Source organism: Prionailurus bengalensis, chromosome D4 (assembly GCF_016509475.1).
Source record: "Prionailurus bengalensis isolate Pbe53 chromosome D4, Fcat_Pben_1.1_paternal_pri, whole genome shotgun sequence".
NCBI lineage: Eukaryota > Metazoa > Chordata > Mammalia > Carnivora > Felidae > Prionailurus > Prionailurus bengalensis.
The window spans coordinates 2,054,795-2,065,071 of record NC_057359.1 but is presented as its reverse complement, the minus strand read 5'-3'; the positions used below and the strand labels follow the sequence as shown (position 1 = coordinate 2,065,071).

The window sequence follows — 10,277 nt, the reverse complement described above, 5'->3', positions numbered from 1 at the left end:
TTTGTGCCAATATCATACTATATTGATGATTACAGTTTGTAGTAGAGGCTAAAGTCTGGGATTGTGATGCCTCCCACTTTGGTTTTCTCTTTCAATATTACTCTGGCTATTTGGGGTCTTTTGTGTTTCCATACAAATTTTAAGATTGTTTGTTCTAGCTTTGAGAAGATAGCTAGTGCAATTGGCATTGCAGTGAATGTGTAGAGTGCTTTGGTTAGTATTGACATTTTAACAATATTTGTTCTTCCAATCCATGAGCATGGAATGTTTTTCCATTTCTTTGTGTCTTCTTCAATTTTCTCGCAAGTTTTCTATAGTTTTCAGCATACAGATCTTTTACATCTTTCGTTAGGTTTACTATTATTTGGTTGGTTAGGTTTGCTTTCTCTTTCTGTTGCTTCATTATGGGTGCATAGAAACACAACCGATATCTGTACATTGATTTTGTACCCTAGGGTTTTGCTGAATTCATGGATCAGTTCTAGCAGCTTTTTGGTGGAGTCAGGTTTTCCATGTAGAGTATTTTGTCATCTGCAAAAAGTTAAAGTTTGACTTCTTTGTCGATTTTGATACCTTTGATTTAATTTTGTTGTCTGAATTCTGATGCTAGGACTTCTAACACTATGTTAAACAACACTGGTGAGAGTGGACATCCCAGTCGTGTTCCTGATCTCAGGAGGAAAGCTCTTAGTTTTTCTCCATTGAGGAGATAATAGCTGTGGAGTTTTCATATATGGCTTTTTTGATGTTAAGGTATGTTCCTTCTATACTGACTTTCTTGAGGGTTTTTATTAAGAAATGATGCTGTATTTTATCAAATGATTTTTCTGCATCTATTGACAGGTTCATATGTTTCTTATCCTTTCTTCTATTAACATGATATATCACACTGATTGATTTGCAAATGTTGAACCAGCTCTGCAGCCCAGGAATGAATCTCACTTGATCATGGTTAGTAATTCTTTTTATATGCTGTTGAATTCGATTTGCTAGTATGTCACTGGGAATTTTCACATCCATGTTCATCAGGGATATTGGCCTGCAATTCTCCTTTTTAGTGGTGTCTCTGTCTGGTTTGGGAATTAAAGTAACACTGGCTTCATAGAGTCCAGAAGCTTTCCTTCCATTTCTATTTTTTGGAACAGCTTGAGAAGGATAGGTATTAACTCTGCAGTAAATGTCTGGTAGAATTCCCCAGGGAAGCCATCTGGTCCTGGACTCTTATTTGTTGGGAGATTTTTGAGAACGGATTTAATTTCTTCACTGGTTATGGTCTGTTCAAATTTTCTACTTCTTCCCATTTGAGTTTTGGTAGTGTGTAAGTGTCTAGGAATTTTCCATTTCTTCCAAGTTGTCCAGTTGGTTGGCATATAATTTTTCATAGTATTCTCTGATAATTGTTTTTATTTCTCAGGGGTTCATTGTGATATGTCCAATTTCATTCATTTTATCTATTTGGTTCCTCTTTTTTTTTTTTTTTTTGAGTTTGGTTAGGGGGTCATCAATTTTATTTTTTAAAAAAACTGAGCTCTTGGTTTCATTGATGTGTTCTCCTGGGTTTTTTTTATTCTATATTCTTTATTTCTGCTCTAATCTTTATTATTTCTCTCCTTCTCTGGCCTTTGGGTTTCTTTGCTGTTCTGCTTCTTACACAGGTTAATGATTACTATCTGTTTTCTTCACATTCACGCAGTAAGATCTTGAGAGATCAATAAATATGGGGGTGAAACCCCTGTTTGGGGCTCTTGTCTCCTCCCAGACATTAGCTTCTCTTGTATTCAATGCTGCATCCTCTGGGTCCTCTGCCTATGGGAGAGGCCATACAGCCTCTACAAAATGCCCTTCTAGCATGGGAACTGCTTCTCCCCATGTGGCTTGTGGACCCCTCAGACCTCGCTGCCTGCTCCTGGAGGATTCATCCTTCCCACCAGAGCACCGCCAGGTATTGAGCTGCAGAATTTCTGACTCTGCCTTCCCCTGTTTATAGAGTCCTAATGGTATTGAAACCCTCTTCTATCTCCCTTTCTTGTTCACTTGTGGGTGTTTCCACTCTCTTTCTCTCCACCTACTTTCCCTGGGAATGCTTTTCCTGTACTCTACCCCCTTTCTCTGTCCTCTCTCTGCAAAAACAGGTCCCTACCCTCTGTGGCTTCTTTCTCCTCCACTTCACCTCTGTGCCATGTACCTGTCAAGTTATGCAGATAATCCTCAGACCAATTTTATAGGTGTGCACAATGGTTTGGTGCTGACCTAGTTGTATTTCAGAAACAAGAGAGGCAGAGAACTTCCATGCTGCTCTGCCTTCCTAGCCTCCCAAGATTTTTGTTTCTTGAGGTAGGACTGTATCACTCCAAACTTCCCTCTTATAACTACTTTTGCTATGTTCCAAAGATTTTGGACCATCGTGTTTTCATTTTCAAGTGTCTCCATGTATATTGAAATTTGCTCTTTGATTTCTTCACTGACCCATTAGTTATTTGGTAGCATGTTGTTTAGTCTCCATGTGTTTGTGTTTTTCCTTTTTTTCCTTATGATTGAATTGCAGTTTCATATCATTGTGGTCTGAAAAGATGCTTCCTGATACAATGCTAACCTTAAATTTGAGACTTGTTTTGAGGCTTCACATGATCCTGGATAAGGTTTCATATGCACTTGAATATATATTTTGTTTTGGGGGGATGGAATGTGTATATGTATTATCTGTTAAGCCCCTCTGTTCTAATATGTAACTTGTGGCCACTGTTTCCTTATTGATTTTCTGTCTGATCTATCCATTCGTGTTAAATTTTCCTACTATTATTTTACTGTCAATTTCTCTATGTCTGTTAGTATTTACTTTATGTATTTAGATGCTCCTATTTTGGGTGGATAAGTATTTATAATTGTTGTATCATTTAGTTTGACCTCTATCATTACGTGGTTAATTCCCTTCTCTGTTTCTTGCTACCATCTTTGTTGTAAAGTCTACCTTGTCTGATAAATAAGCATTGCTACCATGGGTTTTTCCCCCACTTCCATGGAATATCTTTTTTCCATCCTTTTGCTTTCGGTATGTGTCTTTAGGTCTGTAGTGACTCTCTTTTAGGTAGCATGTAGATGAGTCTTTTCTATCCATTTAGTCACTGTAAGTCTTGATTGGAGCATGTGGCATGTAATCCATTTCCATTTAATTATTGATAGGTTATGTACTTACTGCCATCGAAATTGTGTGTGTGTGTTGTAGTTCTCTGTTCCTTTCTTCTGCTTTCCTGCTTTTTAGCATTATTCTTGGATTTGTCTTTATTGGGCATCTAGTATAGATTTAGATTTGTTGTTACCATGGGGTTCATATAGATCCTATATGATTAGCAGTCTAGATTAAGTTGATGATCACTTAAGCTTAAATACATTTTAAAAGCACTAAAGTTTTACTCCCCGTTTTATGTATATATTTTATCTTTTTAATGTGTCCTTTGACTAGTTTTTGTAGATGTTAATTGATTTTACTACATTTTTACTACTTTTGTTTTAATCTCCATGCCAGCTGTTATAATGTAAACCAATGATTTTTTGATTTTATGATTCTATTTCACATTTGGCAGAAAACAGCCTTAGATTGATGTTTTAGTCCACTTACAGTAATTGTAACTACTCACAACATAGGATTTCTGCCATATTTCTGTGTTTCCTCCATATTCTATTGCCTTTTTATCTATCTTTTAAGTATTTTGAAATACATATTTTAATTATCTTGTGCTGTAGATTCTACGTCTAAAGTTCTCTCTTGGCCAGCAAGAGAGCAGATGCAGGATTAAAAGCGAGAGACGGCTAATGTCCGGGAAAAGACAAGACCCCCAAGTAAGGGTCCTTACCCCATATTTATTAAAATGAGAAGGCTTACAAACATGATGGGAGTGCACAAAGAGACAATAAATTGGTAAACATGAACTCATGGGCATGAGGGAAAGGGGGTTTTGAGGATATACGGTTGGGGTTTGGGTCAATATAAAACAATCCTGGCACCAGGCAGATGGTTGTTAACAGCAGACAGGAGGTGCCCTATCCGTTTGTCTTAGCTAGCCTAGGGCATAAGACACAGCAAGTAACCTCAGGGTTAACAACACACCTTTTCTTTTGCTAATCAGCTCTGCTCTGCAGTTTCATCTACAGTGCAGTGGTCTATAGCCCTATTTACCTGTTTGCCTAATTTGGTCCTTCCTTCCTGTGAAAGCAGCTTTCTGCCATAGTACTAAATTGGGGGGCACTTTTGCCTTGAATACCTAAGCTTGCTTACCTCATATGCCTTTGTACTGGGGGCCTTTGTGCCCCCCCCCTCCTCTATTCTGGGGGCAATCCTGTTTCCCAAGCGTGGATGTGAGCATCCTATGGCTTTGTAATTCTTTATGCCTTGTTAACCCATCAGTGCAGACTCAGGGAATTCCTAAGCTTATTCTCCACAGTGCCCCCTTTTTGTTTTTCTTAGTTCTTTTAGTTTTGTGTTTGAGGACCATCATGACAAGCTCCTGGTCCTTCTTTTGCTTTTGGATGGCTTGGAGGGTGATTCTGCAAAGACATAAAAAGAGACACGGTAAAAGCATTCCACTTTCCAGAGTTATCCAGAATTTGAGATGGGTGCTAGCTGTGAGAAAGGATTTACGTTGTGCCACATTTCCCAGGAATCAGCCCATTTTTAAGCTGATCTTCTACATATTGTAGCTGTTGGCACAATGTCGTATCTAAATTTTCTGTATTGTCAGAGAGTTAGGAAGAAAAGACACTGCGAAGGTGTGCCTGGACAGCATCCCAAGCCTAGGGGTGGTTATAAGGAATGCCAGTCATGCAGATATGCTGGTAGTTAGGGTCACAGGGCAGTTTAGAGTGAGGAACAAGCCTTCCTGTTGCTTTCCAATAAATTCCACTGCAGCCTCAAGAGCTTCAAGGCAGGCTGAAACTTGTTTATCAATGGAAGTCTGGCTTATAAATTCTTTGGTAGTGTTGACCATATTTATTAAGGACATGGGCTGTCTGGATAGTATGATGCAGGCTGACTCCAGCTACAGTGGCAGAGGCGATAACACCTACTGCTGCTAGGATGCCCATGATCAGTAGGCCAGCAAATCTTTTTTGCCTTACAGCAGAATGCCAGTGTTAAACAGGCTTGGAAAGCGCACCTAACTCCTGATAGATGCATATAGGGTTCTAGAGCTATTAACAGGAACCCAGGCTGAGACATGCTAACTACTAATAAGGAGGAGATATTTAATTGGGTGATGTTATCAGTACTTACGCAGGATATAAACCAACTCTGGGAGGTAGAGATATGATAGTTGTTGGATCTGTAAAGTGGAGGTAGCAAAGAAAACATAGGGAGAAGGGACACAACTAGTGGTCCATGCTAATTGATTGTTGTGCAGGGAGGCCCAAGTTAGGTTAGTATGCTGATTTACATAAACTTCACCATGGCTAACGGTACGAATGAAGAAGGGAAGACCTAGCTTCCAAAGGTTAACAAGCCAACGTCCTTTTAATTTCCCTTTATGTGCAGAAATTGTAGGTCCAGACAAACCTCCATCTTTCCAAAAAATACTCTCCCTACTAAACTGGTCAAAGGATATGGTCTTTTTTGAATATTTTGTTTCAAGATGTCCTCTAGGACCCCTGTCAATAATAGTCCAATTACCCCAGTGAAGGTTATGCTCAGTCTCTCCATAACAGGTTGTCTAAGGAATATTATTCCAGGGGTTGTCTGAATATTTGAGACTAGAGCAAGCTATAACAGGAATGTGAGATATGCCTTTTTTTTTTTTTTTTTTTTAAGTATATCGAAGCTTATGGCTGAGAAAAAAAGTAAAATTGGCCTTGTAGAGGGTTTGGGCTATACATGCAAAAGCCTGTTGATTTTTAAGACAAGCAGATAAATTGCTGAACTTAGTAACACACATAGGAGACGCTGAAGTAAGCCATCACTGCAGTCTTGGCATATAAAGCTAATGTTTTTGTTCCGTTTGGAAGGGCGGGTTAAGACTGGCTCCTTCCATGAACTCTGTCATTAATGCTAATAGGAATATCTCAGGCTAGGAGTGTTAAGGTATCAAATATAGATGGCTTAAGGAGATGAGCCCAATATGAATATTGAGCTTGGCCTGGACAAATGAGGGCAAGGAGAAGAATCAGGGTTACACAAATCGAATTTTTGTTAATGACAGAAATCATGACCATCAAATGTGAATCAGGGGTGTATATATAACATCATTGTGTTATAAGAGGATGCCGGCCTGGTTAGACAGGCATTTAAGGCTTCCCCATGTTATATGAGGGGCAAAGACTTGCATTTGTGGACTGGCTTCAGGATGAGGAGTCCGTGAAGAGGCTTCCTCCATCTTGAAAAAGAGGGGCGGTGGCCGCTCACTCAGTCATTCTCCGGAAGTCTTGATTCATTGGAAGATATCCTACGGGTCTCCACCATACCATGGTAAGGCTTCACCTTACCCCGAGAGGGGATCCACAGAGGTCCGGAATCTGAAAGAACACAAGCATATCCTCGACCCCAGGTGAGAAGTTTAGTGAGCCCAGTTCGTGTGGGCCCCTTTCAAGGGTTTTGCACAGCACCATAGGGTGAGAGGGTTTATATTATTTTGAAGAATGTCACTCAGCTAGTTAGTCCTTGAGGATTAAGATTTAAAAAGCTAAGAGTAATCATAGTATGATTAAGAAGGAGCTGAGGTTGTAATGCAGACAACCAGGGGTATCTCCCCCTTTTTGTTTTTTTAACATGTTTTTGAGAGTAATATATGCTTATTTTACAACTGTTTCACCTGTGGATTATAAGGAATGGGGAATTCCAACCAAGGCTTAAGTAAAACAAAAGGGTGTGTGGTCCTGTTGTTTTATCCTTTTTTGTTAAAATTATTTATTTACTTATTTATTACCATTAACAAAAATATATCTTTCTGTGGTTGTCGTAGGATGCACTAATTTTATTTTGGCTCAGCAGTAACTTATATATTGATCATCCATCGGCAATTGGGGGAGGGGGCTAAATGACCAAAGTCAGGGTCTATTCCCCTGCCTTTTTTAGCAATGCCATATAAATATGTTTCAGCCATGTGGATACCCATTTGTGGCATACAATGGGCTATGTTTAGTAAAATGGCTTCCATGTATCTTAGTAAAAGCCCTTCATATATTATCCATTCCTCTGCTAAACAGGAACAACACAAATGTGGAGGATTTGGAGGCTGGCACCAAGAGTATTGCCATCATTTTCCCAGACTTTGGATCAAAGGAGGGGGAATCTTAATCGTAACCCTGTGTGTTTTTAAAATGTATTTATTTTAACCTTAGTCTGTTCTGAGCACATGTAAAATTTCTTTTTAAAGATTTTTCTTCACAAAACTTCTACAACTTTTTTTGCATTTAGATTTTGTCCCAAGGCATTTCTTTTCAAATAACCAGTCTTATTTAGGACAAAATTACTTTCTTTTACCTTCAACAAAATTATATTTCCATTTCTTATGTCTTTTTTTCATATCTACTTTTCTACATACGGAGTTGCTTTTCTTATTTTTGTCAGTTTTAACTACATTTAGTAGATAAATTTTAATTCTTAGAAACTTCAATCTCCAGTGAAAACTAAGTAGTAACCAACTGTGAATTGTCTGTTATATGAGAAAATTCTTTAGGTGGTAGACTTATGAATCCATTAAGCATAAAGCATGTTTTTTTAATGGATTTTTTTTTTTTTTTAGCATTTATTCATTTTTGAAAGGCAGAGAGAGACAGAGCGTGAGTGGGGGAGGGGCAGACAGAGAGGGAGACACAGAATCTGAAGCAGGCTCCAGGCTCTGAGCTGTCAGCACAGAGTCCAACATGGGGCTCGAACTCACGAACTCTGAGATCACGACCTGTGAGATCATGACCTGAGCCGAAGTTGGCCGCCCAACCGACTGAGCTACCCGGCGCCCCTTTAATGGATTTAAATATTCTTAGTTTTTTTGACTTAAGTCAGAAGCATAAACCTATGTTAAGTACAAAATGCTTCAACATTCCATTTGATTTAGAAGAGGCCTAAATGTCTGAAGAACTTAATTTATCATTTAAGCAAAACGTTCAAGTCTTAGGTTACCAAAGACCCTGAAAGCTATCTTAACAATTACCCATGAAAACTATAAGGCAAAAAAAGTTAACCATTAAGTCATCCTTTATGTTAACAAATTGGAACAGAGATAACATGAGCTTATTTGACCTTTAATAGACCTTAATAGAATAAGGATCTATAATTTAAAAGATATGCCTATCTTAACATCTCATCTGTGTCCCCTTAAAAGTTTACCATTGTTAATTTTCTTCCTGTGGAACCAGTGAGGAAATCTGAAGTTTAAGGGGGTGTTTTTTCTTTTTTGACAGTGTGGGGAGGAGGAGCTGATGCTACATGAGACACTGAAGAGCCAGATTTGAAGGCTGCACCCAAGGTAATGCAGAAACAGGAGGAGTGGGAAGGGAAGGCAGAAAAAGTAAGGTGCCTCCAAGAGGCCTGAAGGCAGACAAAGGCACAGAAGGCAGAGAAAAGAGTTCACGTGGTCCTAAAGCCTGTCATATCAGATAGGTGAGCAGATATCAATTTTTGTTTTGTTTTGTATTATTTGTTTTGTTTTCCACTAGTGGAATTAGGCAGTCTATGTCAGGCCAGAGAAGACAGGGAAGTTCCCCGAAACAAAAGGAGTTTTGGCAGCTGCTTGGGAATATTCCTTAAAATCTCTATCCAGAGATAGACTAGCCAGAGACAATTAGCTCTAGTCATCATACTCATTAATCCAGGAAATGAATGAGGGAGAAGCCCTCACATGTAGTTAAAAGTAACTAGTGTGTATAGGGAGAAACAGTAAGAGATAGAGTTAGAGTCTCCATATTAGGGATAACCTGTGTAAAATACACTGCACTATTTTAGTGGACTGTTTTACTGACAATGATAGGAAGCTGGGCTTGCTGCCTTGGATGGGAATATTGCCCTGTGCCAGACAGTTGTTAAAAAGACCCCAGAACAACAGCAGCAAAGTTCTGCATAGCACGAGTCACGCAAGCACATGAAACTCTGGGGCACAGATAGCATACTGGGCTAGGGTCAGAATGATGTCCATAAGAGAGCCCCAGTCCCAGACACACATGGAATAAGCACCACAAATATTTTCTAAAATGCCAATTGTAAAAGGGCTGTGATGGACATACAGCTGAACTGATTTTTGCAATTCTTTTACTATTGGAAAGAGCAGGCCTTCATGGATGTAGTGCCTATTTTTCCTGATAATGGGAAACAGCTGGAATTTACTGGCCTCATGGGCTTTTTAAATGTACTTTTTCATTGGGCTAAGGACTTTATCAGAGCCGGCTGGTGAGGTTTTTAGAGGCTCGATATCGCCCCACCCTTTTGGGGGAGGAGGTGTATCTTTTGGCTGCACAGGCACCAGAGGCACAGCCTGATTATAGGGGGACGGAGGTTTTTCCTCCCTTTTAGATAACTCTGTGTCTTCATATACATTGTCCAATCTCAAGGGGAGAAAAGCAATATGGATGATGGACCAGGTGAGGATTACCTCAGGGGGGACATTAGCCTTTTCAGAATGCCAGGCCTTCAATGTTTTCTTTATTTGTTCCCATACTTCAAGATCTTAAGTTCCTTGTTCTGGGGACCAAGGGCAATTTTGTTGGACAGTCAGCAGTAATCTAAGGAGAGCCTTATAATTTAGAGTAGTCCATGCTGTGTCTCCTAGGGACTGATGAATTCGAATACAGCACTTTTGTTTAGGGGCTAGGGAGCCTCCCATGGTAGAGCTCTCAAAACATCCTGTGGCAGCAAATCCTAATATAGTTCCGCTTTATCCCTTACCTTGTCAGATAGAGACTGTATCCGGTGCGATTGTTTTCTTGGAGCCCCTTAATCGTTCTGCAGCATCATGCAGTCCTCGTGTCGCACCACCTCTTGGCCATGTTGGCTCCTTGCCCACGTTGGTCCATAGTACCCCTTTCCTTCTTTCACCTCAGGGTCACCATCTGTTGTAGACTCTAAGTCTAAAGTTCTCTCTTGGCCAGCAAGAGAGCAGATGCAGGATTAAAAGTGAGAGATGGCTAATGTCTGGGAAAAGACAAGAGCCCCAAATAAGGGTCCTTACCCCGTATTTATTAAGATCAGAAGGCTTACAAACGTGATAGGCGTGCACAAAGAGACAATGAATCGGTGAACACGAACTCATGGGCATGAGGGAAAGGGGGTTTTGAAGATATACGGTGTTTGGGGTTTGGGT

General features: G+C 39.8%; 1 long non-coding RNA gene across 1 annotated transcript; it reads right to left on the bottom strand.

Annotated features, from left to right (window-relative positions):
- Positions 1-4,448: 4,448 nt before the first annotated feature.
- Positions 4,449-5,587, bottom strand: LOC122474546. The gene is made up of 2 exons (XR_006294934.1): positions 5,267-5,587; positions 4,449-4,542 (listed from the first exon to the last, which is right to left on the bottom strand). It is a non-coding gene; the product is annotated as an uncharacterized LOC122474546 (long non-coding RNA).
- Between the last annotated feature and the right edge of the window lie 4,690 nt (positions 5,588-10,277).